At 43.6% G+C, this 19,478-nt stretch overlaps 1 protein-coding gene and 1 long non-coding RNA gene across 2 annotated transcripts in view; one reads left to right on the top strand and one right to left on the bottom strand.

Annotated features, from left to right (window-relative positions):
• Positions 1-19,478, bottom strand: part of CCDC80 (coiled-coil domain containing 80) — a 181,894-nt gene that overhangs the window by 141,548 nt on the left and 20,868 nt on the right. The gene's annotated exons all lie outside the window — the stretch shown is intronic.
• Positions 1-19,478, top strand: part of LOC141076155 (uncharacterized) — a 46,808-nt gene that overhangs the window by 26,046 nt on the left and 1,284 nt on the right. The window contains exons 2-3 of the long non-coding RNA XR_012227425.1: positions 12,270-12,389; positions 12,737-12,864. This is a non-coding gene — a long non-coding RNA (uncharacterized lncRNA). The remainder of the gene's footprint in view (positions 1-12,269; positions 12,390-12,736; positions 12,865-19,478) is intronic.

The raw sequence follows: 19,478 nt of genomic DNA, 5'->3' as shown, positions 1-19,478 counted from the left end.
GGGACAACCCCATGCGCATCGCCACCAGGGAGCGTGGCTTCCTCAGGGGAGAAGTGGACTGATATGTCCAGATAGCGTGCTATAAATATAGGCAAAAATTAGAATTTGATAACTTACATCCTTTAGCCTAGCGTCCGATGAGACGGCGTCCGGAAGTGGCAGCCGCGCATGCGCGGCTACCTAACAACAAGGCGCCACCGCTACGGGCGCCTCCATGGAGATGGCAAAGAACAGGCAAAAAAACTGCACGTGCACAGTAAAAGCATGAGAAACCATATAAGCCCATCATAGGGCAAAAGAGAAAATGACACATGCGCAGTAGACAAAAACTGGGAAACATCATTTAGTGAGGTGCATAACATATGAAGATGTAACGCATTATATACGGTACCTGGAACATAGAGAAAAGGAAAAAGACGCTCTCAATGAATAGGGAGCAAAGAGGCTTAATAAAGCATCTGCTGTTTCATCACGGTCAAAACTAGACAGAGACAGCGTGTGTCAGTCCCTATACAAATAGATGGAGATTGACAATTTTCAATACACACACCGTATAGAGCTGCCTGATTCTCAAACAGTATTGTATATATGCCGTTCGCATTACAGTCACATCTATACAGAGTCAGCGTGTGTGTGTGACACTCCGTAAATACATATATGGAGATTGTTAGTCACACAAAAAACGTATACAGCTGTACACTTCTGATACAGTTCCGTATATCTGCTTGCTGGATTACGGTCCAATACATACTGTGAGAGCGTATGTGACTAACAAAATATATACGTAGATTTAGTTTTTTTAATACACCTTACACAGCTGGATGCTCCTCATACAGTACCATCTCTCTGCTGGTATTTTTTGTACATTTTCCCAAACATGAGGAAGTATGGTGGAAGAGTCCACGGACGTGGGCAGGGGGCGCAGCTGGTTCTGATGGTGGTGGTGCATCGACTGGTTCTGGCAAAAGCACAATAGCAGCTAAGGCAGGAGGTGTTGAGCCTGCGTCATCCTCTGGCCCAAGAACGCCTGTAAGGTTGCCTTTTCTTGGAGTAGGAAAGCTGCTTTTAAAGCTGGAGCATCAGGAACAAGTTTTGGCGTACATTGCTGAAACAGCCACCAGCTCTATTGCCTCCTCTTCTGAAAGTTCGAAACCTGCAAGCACGGAGTCGTCAGTGCATGGTTCGAGTCAGGAAAAACACCTTTCCTTGTGTCCTTCACCCCCACCAAAAGTTAAGGATGCGGCAGCCCACACTTCAGATTACTCTATGGAGCTCTTTTCACATACCATGCCTGGGTTATCGAGTCAAATCCAGAATTCCCCAGTCCAAGATGAATCTGACATGGAGTGCACTGATGCACAGCCACTGCTAGATGATTCTGCTGGTACATTGACCCAGAGCACTACATTGCCCTCGCAGTCAATTGAGCCAGAATCTGACCCTGATGAAACTCAGGTGCCCCTTCCTGCATACTATACCACCTTACACGGTGATACAGAGGAAGGTAAAGAGGAAGGTGCAGATGACTTTGAAGAGGAGGTGATGGATGACCCAGTTCTTGACCCGGATTGGCAGCCATTGGGGGAGGAGGGTGGCGCTGGCAATAGTTCAGAAAAGGAGAAGGATCCGCAGCAGGCACTGACATCGCAGCAGCAGTTATCTGGCAGGTCCGTAGCTGTCCAAAAACGTGGACCAAAAACTAAAAGAGTTGCAGGACAGCTTGGCCAGATGGTCAACTTAGCACAGCGTGCAAGGCCAGAAAATGTATACCATAGTAGGAAGAGTGCAGTGTGGCACTTCTTTATCCAAAATCCTACTGATGAGGCAAAGGTTACCTGTAAGAAGTGCGGAAGGACCTTTAGCCGAGGTAAACAACTCAGAAATTTGAATACCAGTTGCATACTTAGACATTTAATCAACATGCACTTGCAAGCGTGGATGGACTACAAAACCTCAGGTAGCACGTGTGCACCTGCTCCGACTGAAGTTAGCCAGCAACGCTCCATCGCTTCCCCCACTGTAAGAACACCGCCACCGTTAAGCACACCACCAGCACTAAATGTGGAGGTGTTGTCGCAAGGCCAAAGCACTCAGGGAATCACAATGATTTTGCAACACAACACTGAATCTAGGCCATCACCACCAATACCATCACCAACCCCTTCTCACTCCGTCCGGTCCACCGCTACTTCCCCCATATGCAGCTCTCCAGTCCAGCTCACCCTACCAGACACTCTGAGTAGGACAAGAAAGTACTCATCCGCGTATACTTTGTTTGTGTCACGTGGACCCGTCCTGTGTGACACGACCCGCAGGCCGGTAACTAAGACAACAAGACACGGCACGTGTAACTATCTTGTGTGACACAACCCGCAGGCCGGTAACTAAAACGACAAGACACGGGGGAAGGGGAAACAGTTACAATGGTGGGTCCTGCGATAGGGAGCGGGGCCATGGAGACCTCCTGCACTCCCCTGAGTCAGTGTTCCTCACACTCCTAATGTTCCCTATACAGGCTCCTCACCTGTCGCCGAGCCGGAACCTGTCACCCTAGCACACCCTACACCTATCCCTTCCTACGGAGCTGGGTGGTGCAGGCACTGGCCCCACCGCTGTACTAATTAACACCAGGGAAAAATACAAACAGGGAAACACCACTTAGCTTTGCTCTGTTGCTCTTGCTCCCAGCAACAGAGTCCACCACCAGAATGCAGCTTTCTTCCTGAATAGCTGCCACCAAGCTCTGTCAGAGCTGCAAGGAAATCCCCTCTGTGACTCCTTCCACACCAGGACTCTGACTGTGCTGCAAGGAACTCTCTCTAGCTCCTTCCTCCACCAAGGATGGTTGGAAATGACCACTATCACCAACAGTGATTGCAACACCTGACACTCTTTTATAGCAGAGCCAGAGCAATCACACCTGCTTTATAATCACATGCACTAAACTAAAGAAACCAGAGTGCAATGACCCTAACGGCCACTGGGGGCAAAACTAGAACAGAAACCACCACAGTGTAATGACCCTAATGGCCACGGGGGCAAAACCATCTTTAAGCACAACAGCTTAAAGGGGTTGTCCGGGCTTTTCACATAATCTCAGGGCATATCTGGGCTTCAGAATGCTGACAAGTAATTTACCTTCTGTGGCCAGTTTGCAGCGTTTGCTAGATATCAGCTCTTGCTTGTAAAAAAAACGTCCTGGGGGGTGTGTTCTGGCATTGAAATGAGAACTGGTTGTTTCCTTCTACTCTACTAAAAACCTGCCCTCTATAGCAACAACCCCACCCTCCATAGCAACAGGCCCTCCCCGACCACATGAACAAGCCCTCCTCACACAGTAACAAATCCTCCCCCTCTAGCAGCCTCAGTGCAGAGAGCAGTTGCTCCTCCCCCAGACACACACTGAACAGTGATCTATGGAAAGTGAAACTAGTGAGGAGGAAACAACCAGTTCTCATTTCAATGCCAGAGCACACCCCCTGAACGTTTTTGTTGCAAACAAGAGATGATATCTAGCAAACGCTGCAAACTGGCTACAGAAGGTAAATTACTTATTGTCAGCATTCTGCAGCCCAGATATGCACTGAGATTATGTGAAGCCCGAAAAACCCCTTTAAGGAAAAGAAAAGGTTACTAGTGCATTTTATCTGTCATGATCCAGCATGGATCATGACAGTTTGAATGGCTACATTGCCAAACTAATCTCATTAGAGATGATGCCCTACCGTTTGGTTGAAAGCGAATCTTTCCGCGACCTCATGGCCTATGCTGTCCCAAGCTATGACCTACCCAGTCGGCACTTCTTTTCTCGAAAAGCCATCCCAGCCCTCCACTGGCATGTGAAAGACCACATTGTCCATGCACTATAACAGTCAGTGAGTGGAAAGGTGCACCTCACAACAGATGCATGGACCAGTAGGCATGGCCAGGGCTGTTACGTGTCCATCACTGCGCACTGGGTTAATGTGGTGGATGCAGGCTCCACTGGGGACAGCAGCGGTGGAACAGTGCTGCCTAGCCCACGGTATAGGAAACAGTTGGCTGTAGGCTTTCGATCCTCCTCCTCCTCTATCAGCGAAAGCTCGTCCTCAGAGCGCAGTCGCACGAGCACTCCATCCGCAACTGACAGTGTTGTACACGAGGTGTCCCACTATGGAACAGTTAGTGGTAAGCGTCAGCAGGCTGTGTTAAAGATGATGTTTTTGGGCGAAAACAGACACACCGCGGAGGTACTGGCCGACTACTTGCAATGACAAACTGAGTCATGGCTGGGCAGTCTACATCTTGAGCCAGGCAAGGTAGTTAGTGATAACGGGCGGAATTTTGTGGCAGCCATAGCCCTTTCAAAACTCAGACACATGCCTTGCCTGGCTCACACTTTGAGCCTGGTGGTGCAGTGCTTCCTTAATAATTATCCGGAGTTAACAGCCCTGCTCCAAAAGGTGCGAAGACTGTGCTCGCACATCCGTTGCTCGCCCATACACTCCAGTCATATATAGAAGCTGCAGCAATCGCTCCACCTCCCCAAGCACCGCCTAATCATAGACGTTGCAACAAGGTGGAACTCCACTCTGCACATGAGTGCTCCATCCGCAGCTGCCAGTGTTGCACACGAGGTGTCCCACTATCGAACAGCTAGTGGTAAGCGTCAGCAGGCTGTTTTAAAGATGATGTCTTTGGGCGAAAACAGACACACCGCGGAGGTACTGGCCGACTACTTGCAGCGACAAACAGAGTCATGGCTGGGCAGTCTACATCTTGAGGCAGGCAAGGTAGTCAGTGATAACAGCCATAATATTGTGGCAGCCATAGCCCGTGTAAAACTCAAACACATACCTTGTCTGGCTCACACTTTGAACCTGGTGGTGCAGTGCTTCCTTAATAATTATCCGGAGTTAACATCCCTGCTCCATAAGGTGCAAAGACTGTGCTCGCACATCCGTCGCTCGGCCATACACTCCAGTTGTATGCAGAAGCTGCAACGATTGCTCCACCTCCCCAAGCACCGCCTAATAATAGACGTTGCAACAAGGTGGAACTCCTCCCTGCACATGATTGTGAGGCTGTGCGAACAGAGGTAGGCTGTAATGCACTTGTGGGAGGATACATGGGCAGGCAGATTGAGGGAAGACATGGAATTGTCAGGTGTGCAGTGGTCAAAGTTGAAAGACCTCTGTAAAGTCCTTCAGTGTTTTGAGGAATGCACATGGCTGGTAAGCGCAGACGACACCATCATAAGCATGAGCATCCCACTTATGCGTCTGCTCATGCAAAGTTTGATGCACATTAAGGATCAGGCATCTGCAGAGGAGGAGGAGGGGAGCCTTGATGACAGTTAGCCATTGTCTGGCCAGGGAAATGTCCTGGACGAGATGGAGGAAGAAGAGGAGGAGGAGGAGGATGAGGGGGATGATTATTTTGGCAGGAGGATGCTTCTCAGGGGGGCAAGAGAAAATGTTGGCATTCCAAGGTCAGGTACAGTGTTTGTGCGTGACTGTAGGGATGTGGATTTGCCAGAAAGTGCTCCTTCACCCACCACTGGCAGTGCATCATTGACACCTGGAACATTGGCCCACATGTGCGATTATGCCTTGCGGATCCTAAAAAGGGACCCCCGCATTTCCAAAATGATGAGAGATGATGACTACTGGCTGGCCAGCATCCTCGATCCACGCTACAAAGGCAAATTACACAACATCTTGCCACAGGAGAACCTAGAGATAATATTGGCTAACAAACAAGCAACTCTGGTAAACAGGTTGTTTGAGACTTTCCCAGCACACAGCAGTGGTGCTGTTTCTCCCACGAGCCGTAGTGGGCACAATGGAAGAGGTGTTCGTGGTGCACACAGCCAAAGTGGCGTTGGAGACAGGGGTTTAATGATGTTGTGGAATGATTTCTCAAGTACCGCTCACACGACTGCTAATACTGCATCGATTAAAAGTGACAGGAGACAGCAGTTGTCAAATATGGTTACAAACTACTTCTCCCATATCGATGTTCTCCCTCACAAGTCATTCCCCTTTGACTATTGGTCCTCTAAACTGGACGCCTGGCCTGAATTGGCACAATATGCCTTACAGGAGCTCGCTTGCCCTGCTGCTAGTGTGTTATCTGAAAGAGTCTTCAGAGCTGCTGGATCCATCCTGACAGAAAAAAGAACCCGTCTGTCTACCCAAAATGTTGATGACCTAACCTTCATTAAAATGAACCATGCATGGGTTGCAAAGGATTTTGTCCCACCTTCCCCTGATGACACATAAGTTCCCAGAAAACTGCCTCGCTTTTGTCCTCCTCTTCCTCGGACTTGCCCAATTCCACCCTTTGCAGCAGCTGAATGTCCAGCCAACACATCAACATATGTCATTTTTTAAACCTCCCTAAGTGGGCTTCCCACCCCCCCAATGGCTGGGGTCAACACCTGGTGCACCCGGGCAAGTGCCTTTGCTCTGAACAGGTGGATGGGCCCACAGATGGCCGACGGCACTGGCACAGGGCCCCTCATAGTACAATACAGTGTCTCTGACGGTGGGGGGCCCACTCACCGTCAGACACACCAGTTTACTATGAGGGGCCCTGTGCCAGTACCGTCGACCACGAGTGTGCCTCCCCTGCTTGGTCATGGCCACAGCACTTGCAAGTTACAATACTTACCTCTCCCTGCTCCACCGCTGTGTAATCTGGGCAGTTAAATTCTTCACAGGGACGGCCACTAGAAATTTGGTGCATTGATCGATGATGGTTAAGATGTAGCTATGCCCTGTCCTGCTGGCCTCTACCTTCAGATGATCAATGGCTACCATTTGTAATGGACGTCAACTTACAAGCGGATGCAGTGGTGCTTTATGATCACCTTTCACAGTTGAGATAGTCACAGACGTGTGACATTCCTGCCACCATTTTTCAATGTCTCCTCTCATGCCAATCCAATAGAATCACCTACGGCCTGTGGCTTCTGTCTTTGGCACTCCAAAATGAGCAGGCACATCATGATAGGCAGTGAGGACCATGTGTACATCTCTCCCTGTGATGACAGTTTGATGGAAACGAGTAACGGTGATGTGATCCATGCTACTGCGATAAAGCAATCCTTTCTTCACAAAGAGTCCTTTTCGCTGTCTCCACAGACACAGTAATTGAGGGTCTGCATTGCCTCTGCAACATCTACCGGGAGGTTTTCCCGCGATGAGTAATTCCCAAATTTCTGATAACACTCAAATTTCCGTCTGTACTTGTATACATGTAGTTTCCAGTAGCGGAGAGTCTGGACTGGCTTACTGAGATTTAAATATATACGAAGATTTTAAAGTACCACAACACTGTATACTGTTGTACGCTTCGACTATCTTTCCCTTTTTCTACTTGTTAAATTCTGGTGTAATACATACTGAGCCTGTGAGTGTCTGTGTCTGACTCCGGAAGTATAGACGAAAATTTACAATTACCCCTAGACTGGATACACCTGGTATGTGCTGATACAGTACCTTTGTTCCAAATTTTGTATTACAGTATCATCCATAGTGAGTGAACGTGTGTGAGCGTGTGTGGTTTACGCCTTCTATATATACGGTGAATCAGAGATACCAATTTTTACCCTATACTCGATACAGCTTGTATCTTGCTATACAATACCTTTGTTTGACATTTAGTATTACGGTCAAATCCATACTGAGTAAGCGTCTGAGACTGACTACAGAACTATGTTTACGGAGATTTCAATTGTACCCTATAATATATATACTTGCTATCTCGTTATCCAGTACCTTTTTTACAACATTTTTTATTATGGTCAAACCCAGACTGAGTGAGTGTTTGAGGGTGACTCCGGAAATATATACCGAGATTTCAAATTTGCCCAACACTGTATACAAGTGTGCGCTTGTGTTACATTACCCATTTACAGCTTTTCATATTCTTGTGTACTCCATACTGGGCCTGGGAGTGTTTGTGTCTGCCTCCTGAAATGTATGCAGAGATTCAGAATGTTTACACTATACTATATATACCTTGTATCTGGTGATACTGTACCCTTTTTCACCTTCTTATTTTATTGTGTAATCCATACTGAGCCTGTGAGCGTCTGTGTATGACTCATGAAATATATACGAAGATTTACTGTTATCCCTAGACTGTATAGAGCTGTACGCTTCTTATACAGTACCATATATCTGCTGGTATTTTGGGTCAATTTTCTAAAACATGAGGAAGTATGGTGGAAGAGGACGCGGATGTGGGCGTGGCGGGCGTGGTGGTGGTGCATCTGCTGGTAGTGCCAAAAACACAATAGCAGCTAAGGCAGGAGGTATTGAGCCTGCGTCACGGTGTAGCTCTGGAAGGCCTGTAAGGCTCTGTTTTATGGGAGTAGGTAGACTGCTTTTAATGCCGGAGCATCAGGAACTGTTTTTGGCTTACATTGCTGAAACAGCCTCCAGCTCTATCGCCTCCTCTTCTTAAGTTTAAAAAATGCAAGCACTGAGTCTTAAGTGCAGGCTTCTGGTCAAGAGCAACCATTTTCCTTGTGTCCTTCACCCACACCAAAAGTGAAGGATGCAGCAGCACACACTTCAGATTACTCCATGGGGCTCTTTTCACATACCATGCCTGGGTTAATTAAAAATGGGGCCCATCATATACTGGAGCATTCAAAATGGGGCAGATCAGACACTGGAGTAGCATCTATGGGGCACATTATACACTGGAGCATTAGAAATGGGGCCCATTATATATGGAGCATTATTTGGGCCCATAACACACTGGAGCATCGTCCATGGGGACCATCATATACTGTAGCATTATGTGGAGCTCATCATATACTGTATGGAACATTATATGTGACCAATTATTCTGTATGGAGAAATATATGGGGCTCATTATTTTGTATGGCGCACAATGTGGTGGCCATAATACTGTATGGAGTAATATACTGTCCTTTTTTTGAGCTTTTGTAGAATTTAAAATAGATCAGTCATGTCATGTAAGCAGTGAAGTATTTGTCATTGTACTATACCTATATTTCTGTGCCGTATCGGAGCATGATGAGTTGTGGTCCACCAAGGACAACATCTGCAAGGAGTTTGTATGTTCTCCCCGTGTTTGCGTGGGTTTCCTCCCACACTCCAAAGACATACTGATAGGGAATTCAGATTGTGAGCCCCATCGGGGACAGTGATGAAAAAAAATGTGTGCAAATTGTAAAGCGCTGTGGAATATGTTAGCGCTATATAAAAATAAAGATTATTATTATTATTATTATTGTGGTATGTGTTAACCCCTTAATGACCGGAGCTTTTTTTGATTTTTCGCATTCGTTTTTCGCTCCCCTTCTTTCCAGAGCCATAACTTTTTTACTTTTCTGTCTATATGGCCATGTGAGGGCTTATTTTTTGTGGAATGAGTTGTACTTTTAAATGACACCATTGATTTTACCATGTCGTGTACTCGAAAATGGGAAAAAAATTCCAAGCGCTGTGAAATTGCAAAAAAGTGCAATCCCACACTTGTTTTTTGCTTGGCTTTTTTGCTAGGTTCACTAGATGCTAAATCTGACCAGCCATTATGATTCTCCAGGTCATTACGAGTTCATAGACACCAAACATGTCTATGTCCTCTTTTATCTAAGTGGTGAAAAAAAATTCCAAAATTTGCTAAAAAAAAATAATAAATTTGCACAATTTTCCGAGACCCGTAGCGTCTCCATTTTTCAAGATCTGGGGTCGGGTAAGGGCTTATTTTTTCCTTGCCGGGCTGATGTTTTTAATGATACCACGTTTGTGCATATTCGTTCTTTTGATCGCCCGTTATTGCATTCTAATGCAATGCCTTGGCGACCAAAAAAACGTAATTCTGGCATTTTGAATTTTTTTTTCTCGTTACGCCGTTTAGCGATTGGGTTAATGCTTTTTTTTATTGATAGAACGTGGCGATACCTAATATGTGTATGTGGGATTTTTTTTTACTGTTTTATTTTGATTTGGGCGAAAGGGGGGTGATTTGAACTTTTAGTTTTTTTTAATTTTTTTTATTTTTAAACATTTTTTTTAACTTTTGGAATGCTTCAATAGCCTCCATAGGAGGCTAGAAGCTTGCGCAGCCCGATCGGCTCTGCTACATATGGGCGATGAGCAGATCGCCCATATGTAGCAAATTTACTCCTGTGCTTTCAGCGCCGACCATCGGGTGGCGCTGAAAGCCATATGCCTGGAACAACCATAGAGGTCTCATAGAAACCTCTGGTTGTCCAGGCAACATTATGTTGACCCCCGATCACATGACGGGGGTCGGCGTTGAGGTCATTTCTGGCCCGGCGGCCGGAAATGCTATTTAAATGCCCGCTGTCAGCTTTGACAGCGGGATTTAACTAGTTAATAGGTACGGGCGGATGACGATTCCACTAGCGCCTATGGCGGGCACATGTCAGCTGTTCATAACAGCTGACATGTCCCGGCTTTGATGCGGGCTCAGCACCGGACTGTGTCCGTCATTGGACATTAAGGGGTTAAAGGGGCGCTCTTTGGCCCAGGGCACATGAAAACCTTTAGCCAGCCCTACCCCCCCACAACTTTATCCAAATAACCCCCAGTTTTCAGTGCGTAACTATTATTATAAAGTAAATTAAGTTTGACAAGCTTCAGTAATAAGAATTGATGTTTTTGGCATTGAAATGGGCACTGTAGGTGTGTTTACTGTCCTCCACTCCCTGCCGACTTTGCTTCCCCATTGACTTGCATTGGGTTTCATGTTTCAGTCGGCCTCCGACTTTTCCCTATAGTTGGCCGATTTCGTTCGACCCGACTTTTGAGAAAGTCGGGTTTCATGAAACCCGACTCGACCCTAAAAAAGGCAAAGTCGCTCATCTCTAGTTACCCGTTTTCCAGAAAAGTGCAGGGTGCTGGCACAAAAAGGGCAAAGAGCTGCATTTTTGCATAAGTACACCTTGTACTGAATTTTACCGTTTTTGAAAACTGGTTTAGAGAGAATCTAAGATCTAAGATGTCATGCTCCCTGGTTTTTGAGATTGGGAAATAATACAAAGTTGGGGAAAGTAACCTGGCACTATAAAAAATGCACTGTTCAGTGTAATTTGCAAGCTTAGGTAGTTTTGATTTTTTCCGTTTACTGTAATAGTTTTACATATTTTGGTAAGAGTTGTGAAAACAGTTGACGTCATTTAGAAAGAGTCCGAGCAGCACTGTAGCTATGTGTCCACAATAGTGTTTGCCTCCTTGCTGGTTGTAGCCTTACTGAGTCTTACGAATTGTGTCCCATTTGTTAATTGTTCCCAGATGTTCTCTTACTTTGAAAGTTGGAAGCAAAGTTTCCTATGTTAGCTGTTCCTAATGAAAGTGTCTACTTAATATTGCCATGCTATCTTTGCATACTCATCCATGTCTTTTCTATATGGGATTATTACTGAATTGTGTTGACACAGCTGCTCACTTTACAGCATTTGTTTGGTTACAAGTTTCCTCAAATTGCTTTTTTAATTTTGGAGCAGTTTATTTAAGCTTTCTCCGATGGTGTTACTTTGTCTTTCCTGGCCAATCTGAAACGTGTTGTGCTTCTACCTGGAGATTTCAAAGCTTTCCTTTCTTTTTTTGCAGTGAGGCATCATTAAATCAAATATGGGAACACTGTATGTCCTAGGATACATTCTGGCTCTCCTACAAGATAAGAAAAGCCAAAGCTAATCTGGCAGAAGCTTAATGCTTGTCTCAAATGTCCAAAACATGTATCTGTGAAACTGTTTTTCTTCTTTTTTTCTCATGTAAAATTTCATGTGTTTCATATTACAGAAATGTATACATAGGGTTAATCCCTTTGCTGGCATCTAATAGTACAGAAGTATGTCCTGAAGGGTTTGCAGCTCAACACACTGAACAAAACCAAAAATATTACTTAACTTCTCAAAAGCTCCTTTATTCTTTGGTACTTATCTATACTCTATATGGGTCAATTAAGCCAAAATTTCCCAAAATTCAGCATGTGACAAAAATGTCACTTTACGTAAAGCATCAACATTGGTATGCCAAAAGTTATGTGCATAGGGCATATCTGCTATTACATATGTTTTTAAGCATAAATCTAGAATCTGTAGGTTTGGAAACTGTTTGTAGGAACTTAAAGGGAGGGTCCAAAAACAAAGGTTATTTTCATACTAAATATCAATCTATTTCACGTGATAATCTCACTGTTCTAATCGAAAAATTCCCTATTGTTCCTTCTCTACCTTAACTTGCTATTTGCTTTTTTTTTCTTACCGTCGAATGAAGTTTCGGTTGAGAATCCCCAGTGCATGCTGGCATACTCAAAAGGGATGTCGTATGAGGGCCGAGACTATGATCCACTGTGGTAGCTACTATCTCACCCTGAAACCAAGCTTCATCAGTGAAGTAAGTTTCCAGATAAGGGCTAGTCCCTTCTTTACTCAGTATGCACCAGTTGTCAATTCTGATGCATGCTCCGTATGGTTCCTGCTTTATATTCCTTTAAATGCACGGTAAGAGCCGGTAAGAGGGCCTACTGCTATTGTGTATTGAAAAGGAGAGAAAATGGCAAGCCGAGAGAATAGACACCAGCCTAGCCCTGGAATCAGACATCATGGATAAAAACACCTTTGCTGTCTTCTTTATTGATTAAAATGGGAGAGAAGGCATGATGTGCAGTACTAGTCAAATGTTTGGACACAACTTTTCATACAATTGTATTCCCTTGTTCTTTTTCAATGTGTGCATTGTAGATTAAGACTCAAGACAGCAAAACCACAAGGAAACAAGGACTAAAGAACATGTGTAAAACAAACTGGAATATGTGTTAAAACTTAGACTCCTCAACAAGCATTAGGCTGGGATGGCTTCCAATGAACAGGTATGCCTTGTCAAGAGTTCATTTGTGGAATCAGCAGCCTTTTAGAAAGTGTTTGCGATCATCTGGAGTTTTTGGCAGAAGCAGTTTTGATACACAGTTCTAAACAGTGCTGAGCCCTATTCCACTACTGTCCAAAGCCAGAATATGGAAATAAACATGCAATTAACTACAGTCCATCGTTACTTTAAGACATGAAGGTCAGACAATTCAGAAATCTGCTGTAAACTTAAAGATATCTTCAAGTGCAGCCATGACAACCATCAATCTCTACAATGAAATTGGCTTTCACAAGCCCCAAGGACAAAAATTCCAAGAATTACTTTTGCTGCAGATAATTTCAACAGAGTTACCAGCTTCATAAGTCACATATTGACAGCACATCACATAATAGCCCTCTAAATAATGCATAGACATCAAGTAGTAAAACTGTGGTCTGATAAGTGAAAATTAAAATTTTTTGGCACCATCCAACATGTCTTTGTGAGATGCTGATGCTGAGGGTATGATTTTTACATGTGTGATGCCCACTATAGGGAGAGGTGCAATAGTGTGGGGATGTTTGGCTGGTAATACTGTTGGTGATTTATTCCAAATTCCAGGCACCCTTGCTTAGCATAGCTACCACCGCATTCTGCCATGACTACTGGTTTGCACTTAGTGGGAACATTATTTGTGTTGCACTAAGACAAAAAGGGGAAAGGAGTATTCTGTCAGATGACATGGCCTCCATCACAATCCACCACCTGATTTAATTTTTCAATTGAGATGGTTTGAGTTTAGTTGAACTTCATAATGAGATCAAAGCAGCCAACAAGTACTGAACACATCTGGGAATTCCTTCAAGACTATTGGAAATCAATTCCAGGTGACTACTTGTTGAAGCTGCGTAAGATAATGCCAAGGGTGTATATAGCCAACGTCAGAGAAAAAGGCTGGTACCTTGAGGAATCTAAGGTTTCACTTGCGTTTCTTTAATTCTTGTTTATATATACCGTTTCTTTGTAGTTTTGCTGCCTTCAGTCTGAATCTAAAAAGTGCACATTCCAGTAACAACAAGTACAGCCATTTCATAAACAGCTGTTTCCAAAGTTTTACTGCTACTGTACAGTGCACCTCATGTATCAAATTCACATAGGAAAAATTGTCTTTGGACCCATCAGAGTACATCTATTTTTTTCAAATTTAAGTTACAATTGAAAACTAAATTCTGACAAAGCACCCATTTCCTTTTACATACATAATGTACAATATAGCTTTGTACTGTGAATACTGTTGTTGAGATCCTACGGTCCAAGGGAGTCTGAAAGAGATTTCTCGAAAATTCAACACAAATATTGATGCTTAGAGTAAATTATAGAAATAAATGAATATGAACATGCTATGTAACATACATAAAGGGGGAAATTAATCATTTCCTTTAAACCAATTTTTGAGGTTGAAAAAAGTCACAAATTATGGAGCACACATTTCCGCTCCTATTTTTGAGAGGCAAACGTTTTAAGTAAATTAAGTTTGCTTTACTCCAGCAAGCTTTTTTTTAACACCAGCGTATAAAATACTGATCTTAATAAATTCCCCCCCATAGACTTAGGTAACAGCATTCTACACTAAGAGTCCTTTTGAACCAACATAAAAAGTGAATGATACTTCTGACTTTAACAAACCTCTGAAATGTAATAAAATATGTTAGAATTTTGCATAGTGGTCAATCCATCAAAAAACAATTACTCCAGGTCACCATAACCCATTTCCCTATCAGTCCTGAAACGTCCAAGATACAGACCAAAGGTGGAGGAGGACAGAAACTGAGGTCCCTTTGGTTTAGTAATTGTAGGGGACTAGGCCCCATAGCAAAGACAGACGTCAGCCTTGATCACCTGATTGACAACTTTCAGTGCCTATTACCTTTAGAACAAAAGCATCAGGTATGCTGAACTCCAAGTACAGTGGGGAAAAAAAGTATTTAGTCAGTCAGCAATAGTGCAAGTTCCACCACTTAAAAAGATGAGAGGCGTCTGTAATTTACATCATAGGTAGACCTCAACTATGGGAGACAAACTGAGAAAAAAAAATCCAGAAAATCACATTGTGTGTTTTTTTTTCATTTTATTTGCATATTATGGTGGAAAATAAGTATTTGGTCAGAAACAAGCAATCAAGATTTCTGGCTCTCACAGACCTGTAACTTCTTCTTTAAGAGTCTCTTCTTTCCTCCACTCATTACCTGTAGTAATGGCACCTGTTTAAACTTGTTATCAGTATAAAAAGACACCTGTGCACACCCTCAAACAGTCTGACTCCAAACTCCACTATGGTGAAGACCAAAGAGCTGTCAAAGGACACCAGAAACAAAATTGTAGCCCTGCACCAGGCTGGGAAGACTGAATCTGCAATAGCCAACCAGCTTGGAGTGAAGAAATCAACTGTGGGAGCAATAATTAGAAAATGGAAGACATACAAGACCACTGATAATCTCCCTCGATCTGGTGCTCCACGCAAAATCCCACCCCGTGGGGTCAGAATGATCACAAGAACGGTGAGCAAAAATCCCAGAACCACGCGGGGGGACCTAGTGAATGAACTGTAGAGAGCTGGGACCAATGTAACAAGGCCTACCATAAGTAACACACTACGCCACCATGGACTCAGATCCTGCAGTGCCAGACGTGTCCCACTGCTTAAGCCTGTACATGTCCGGGCCCGTCTGAAGTTTGCTAGAGAGCATTTGGATCATCCAGAGGAGTTTTGGGAGAATGTCCTATGGTCTGATGAAACCACACTGGAACTATTTGGTAGAAACACAACTTGTCGTGTTTGGAGGAAAAAGAATACTGAGTTGCATCCATCAAACACCATACCTACTGTACAGCATGGTGGTGGAAACATCATGCTTTGGGGCTGTTTCTCTGCAAAGGGGCCAGGACGACTGATCCGGGTACATGAAAGAATGAATGGGGCCATGTATCGTGAGATTTTGAGTGCAAACCTCCTTCCATCAGCAAGGGCATTGAAGATGAAACGTGGCTGGGTCTTTCAACATGACAATGATCCAAAGCACACCGCCAGGGCAACGAAGGAGTGGCTTCGTAAGAAGCATTTCAAGGTCCTGGAGTGGCCTAGCCAGTCTCCAGATCTCAACCCTATAGAAAACCTTTGGAGGGAGTTGAAAGTCCGTGTTGCCAAGCGAAAAGCCAAAAACATCACTGCTCTAGAGGAGATCTGCATGGAGGAATGGGCCAACATACCAACAACAGTGTGTGGCAACCTTGTGAAGATTTACAGAAAACGTTTGACCTCTGTCATTGCCAACAAAGGATATATCACAAAGTATTGAGATTAAATTTTGTTTCTGACCAAATACTTATTTTCCACCATAATATGCAAATAAAATGAAAAAAAAACAGACAATGTGATTTTCTGGATTTTTTTTTCTCAGTTTGTCTCCCATAGTTGAGGTCTACCTATGATGTAAATTACAGACGCCTCTCATCTTTTTAAGTGGTGGAACTTGCACTATTGCTGACTGACTAAATACTTTTTTTCCCCACTGTATCTGTTTCTTCTCTTCCAAAACATCTACCATCAGACGAGACTCAGGAAGTCCCTCTGCACGTTAAATGGTTTACCAGTTCAGCTGCAATCAGTGGGTTTTGCCAACATTAAAGAAGCACTCCCATTAAGTTTTTTATTAATGAAATGTTTGTATATATGCATGTACAGTGGGGAAAAAAAGTATTTAGTCAGTCAGCAATAGTGCAAGTTCCACCACTTAAAAAGATGAGAGGCGTCTGTAATTTACATCATAGGTAGACCTCAACTATGGGAGACAAACTGAGAAAAAAAAATCCAGAAAATCACATTGTCTGTTTTTTTTTCATTTTATTTGCATATTATGGTGGAAAATAAGTATTTGGTCAGAAACAAGCAATCAAGATTTCTGGCTCTCACAGACCTGTAACTTCTTCTTTAAGAGTCTCCTCTTTCCTCCACTCATTACCTGTAGTAATGGCACCTGCTTAAACTTGTTATCAGTATAAAAAGACACCTGTGCACACCCTCAAACAGTCTGACTCCAAACTCCACTATGGTGAAGACCAAAGAGCTGTCAAAGGACACCAGAAACAAAATTGTAGGCCTGCACCAGGCTGGGAAGACTGAATCTGCAATAGCCAACCAGCTTGGAGTGAAGAAATCAACTGTGGGAGCAATAATTAGAACATGGAAGACATACAAGACCACTGATAATCTCCCTCGATCTGGTGCTCCATGCAAAATCCCACCCCGTGGGGTCAGAATGATCACAAGAACGGTGAGCAGAAATCCCAGAACCACGCGGGGGGACCTAGTGAATGAACTGCAGAGAGCTGGGACCAATGTAACAAGGCCTACCATAAGTAACACACTACGCCACCATGGACTCAGATCCTGCAGTGCCAGACGTGTCCCACTGCTTAAGCTTGTACATGTCCGGGCCCATCTGAAGTTTGCTAGAGAGCATTTGGATGATCCAGAGGAGTTTTGGGAGAATGTCCTATGGTCTGATGAAACCAAACTGGAACTGTTTGGTAGAAACACAACTTGTCGTGTTTGGAGGAAAAAGAATACTGAGTTGCATCCATCAAACACCATACCTACTGTAAAGCATGGTGGTGGAAACATCATGCTTTGGGGCTGTTTCTCTGCAAAGGGGCCAGGTCGACTGATCCGGGTACATGAAAGAATGAATGGGGACATGTATCGTGAGATTTTGAGTGCAAACCTCCTTCCATCAGCAAGGGCATTGAAGATGAAACGTGGCTGGGTCTTTCAACATGACAATGATCCAAAGCACACCGCCAGGGCAACGAAGGAGTGGCTTCGTAAGAAGCATTTCAAGGTCCTGGAGTGGCCTAGCCAGTCTCCAGATCTCAACCCTATAGAAAACCTTTGGAGGGAGTTGAAAGTCCGTGTTGCCAAGCGAAAAGCCAAAAACATCACTGCTCTAGAGGAGATCTGCATGGAGGAATGGGCCAACATACCAACAACAGTGTGTGGCAACCTTGTGAAGACTTACAGAAAACGTTTGACCTCTGTCATTGCCAACAAAGGATATATCACAAAGTATTGAAATGAAATTTTGTTTCTGACCAAATACTTATTTTCCACCATAATATGCAAATAAAATGAAAAAAAAACCAGACAATGTGATTTTCTGGATTTTTTTTTCTCAGTTTGTCTCCCATAGTTGAGGTCTACCTATGATGTAAATTACAGACGCCTCTCATCTTTTTAAGTGGTGGAACTTGCACTATTGCTGACTGACTAAATACTTTTTTTCCCCACTGTATTATAGTGTGAGTGCATTAATATACTCACCTACCGTTGCTTTCTCCGGGCTCCAGCACCGTTTTCTCTTCTTCTGAGTGACAACAAAGCTCTGCAGACTGGCCAGGTCAAGCTGCGCTCTGTGTGACCCGGATGTGTCTTTTACAATGTATGCCTATGAAGCATCAGAATAAAGCTAAATAGGCTTTCATTGTAAAAGAGATTTCCAGTTCATGCCTAGAGCATAGAGTGATCCGACTAGTCTCACTAGTGGTGACATCACTGAGTTTAGAAGAAAGTCACCGGACACCAGAGAGAGCAGCGGTAGGTTAATATAGTAATACACTCACACTGCATTACATGCATGTACACACACATTTAATGAATGAAAACCTTAATGGGATTGCTTTTTTAACATAATGTGTATGGACAGAATAAGTTTCTTAGCTCACCGAAGTCCACCAGTACAAACCTCTGTCTCATGTAAGAAGTTTGAGAAACTGAAGGTGCAGTTTAAGTAACTCTCCACTATGTGTACATTCATTTAGAAATCAAGTGCTTCTCTGTCCTTATTGCGTACAGCACTGCGGTCTAAACATCATACCAGGCTACAAAGTATTTTTTCAAATTTTGAGTTACTTCTAAACACAGATTAATAACGAATATGTGATTCTTCTCCATAAGGTGCTATCAAGATCATTTCAACTAATAAAGATCATTGTAGTGATTGTAAAATGATTACATCTGACCATAGCTAATATGCGCTTTCCGAAAATAAATGAACATTATGACTGTTTCCGGCTACAGATAAATCTGTACTATGTGCAGCAACAGACAGGAAAACTAGCCGTAAATATGAGGATATGTAATAACAATCCATTGGATTTTACAGCGCTCCAGCTTTATCTGCATACGGATCTTTGAAACTGCCAAGCATATCTATAAAAAATGGATGACCACTTTGGTCAATACCTTCTTATTTAAATTAAAGTTCCCCATTTTACCTTCTCTATTTTTTAAGTACCCAACCTTCCTTTAATCTGTGCGCCAATGACATAATCATCAACATTAAGGCTACTTTCACACTTGCATTTTTTTGCGCTGCGTGCACAGTGCAAACGAGCATAAAAAACGCATCATGCGTTTTTGATGCGTTTTCTTGTTTTTTGCAAAAAAATGCATGCTTTGACGTGCGCATGCTTGCATGACCATGCGCACGTCAGCGCTCCCATAGACTTTAATGTGTTTTTGGATGAATTTTGTGCGCATTGCGTGCACATGCTTTTTTTTGAGACAGGTCGGACGCACAA

This window comes from Dendrobates tinctorius, unplaced genomic scaffold, assembly GCF_039654945.1.
Source record: "Dendrobates tinctorius isolate UK_male_01 unplaced genomic scaffold, ASM3965494v1 ptg000391l, whole genome shotgun sequence".
Taxonomy (NCBI): Eukaryota; Metazoa; Chordata; class Amphibia; order Anura; family Dendrobatidae; genus Dendrobates; species Dendrobates tinctorius.
This window is presented reverse-complemented; position numbering and strand designations above follow the sequence as displayed.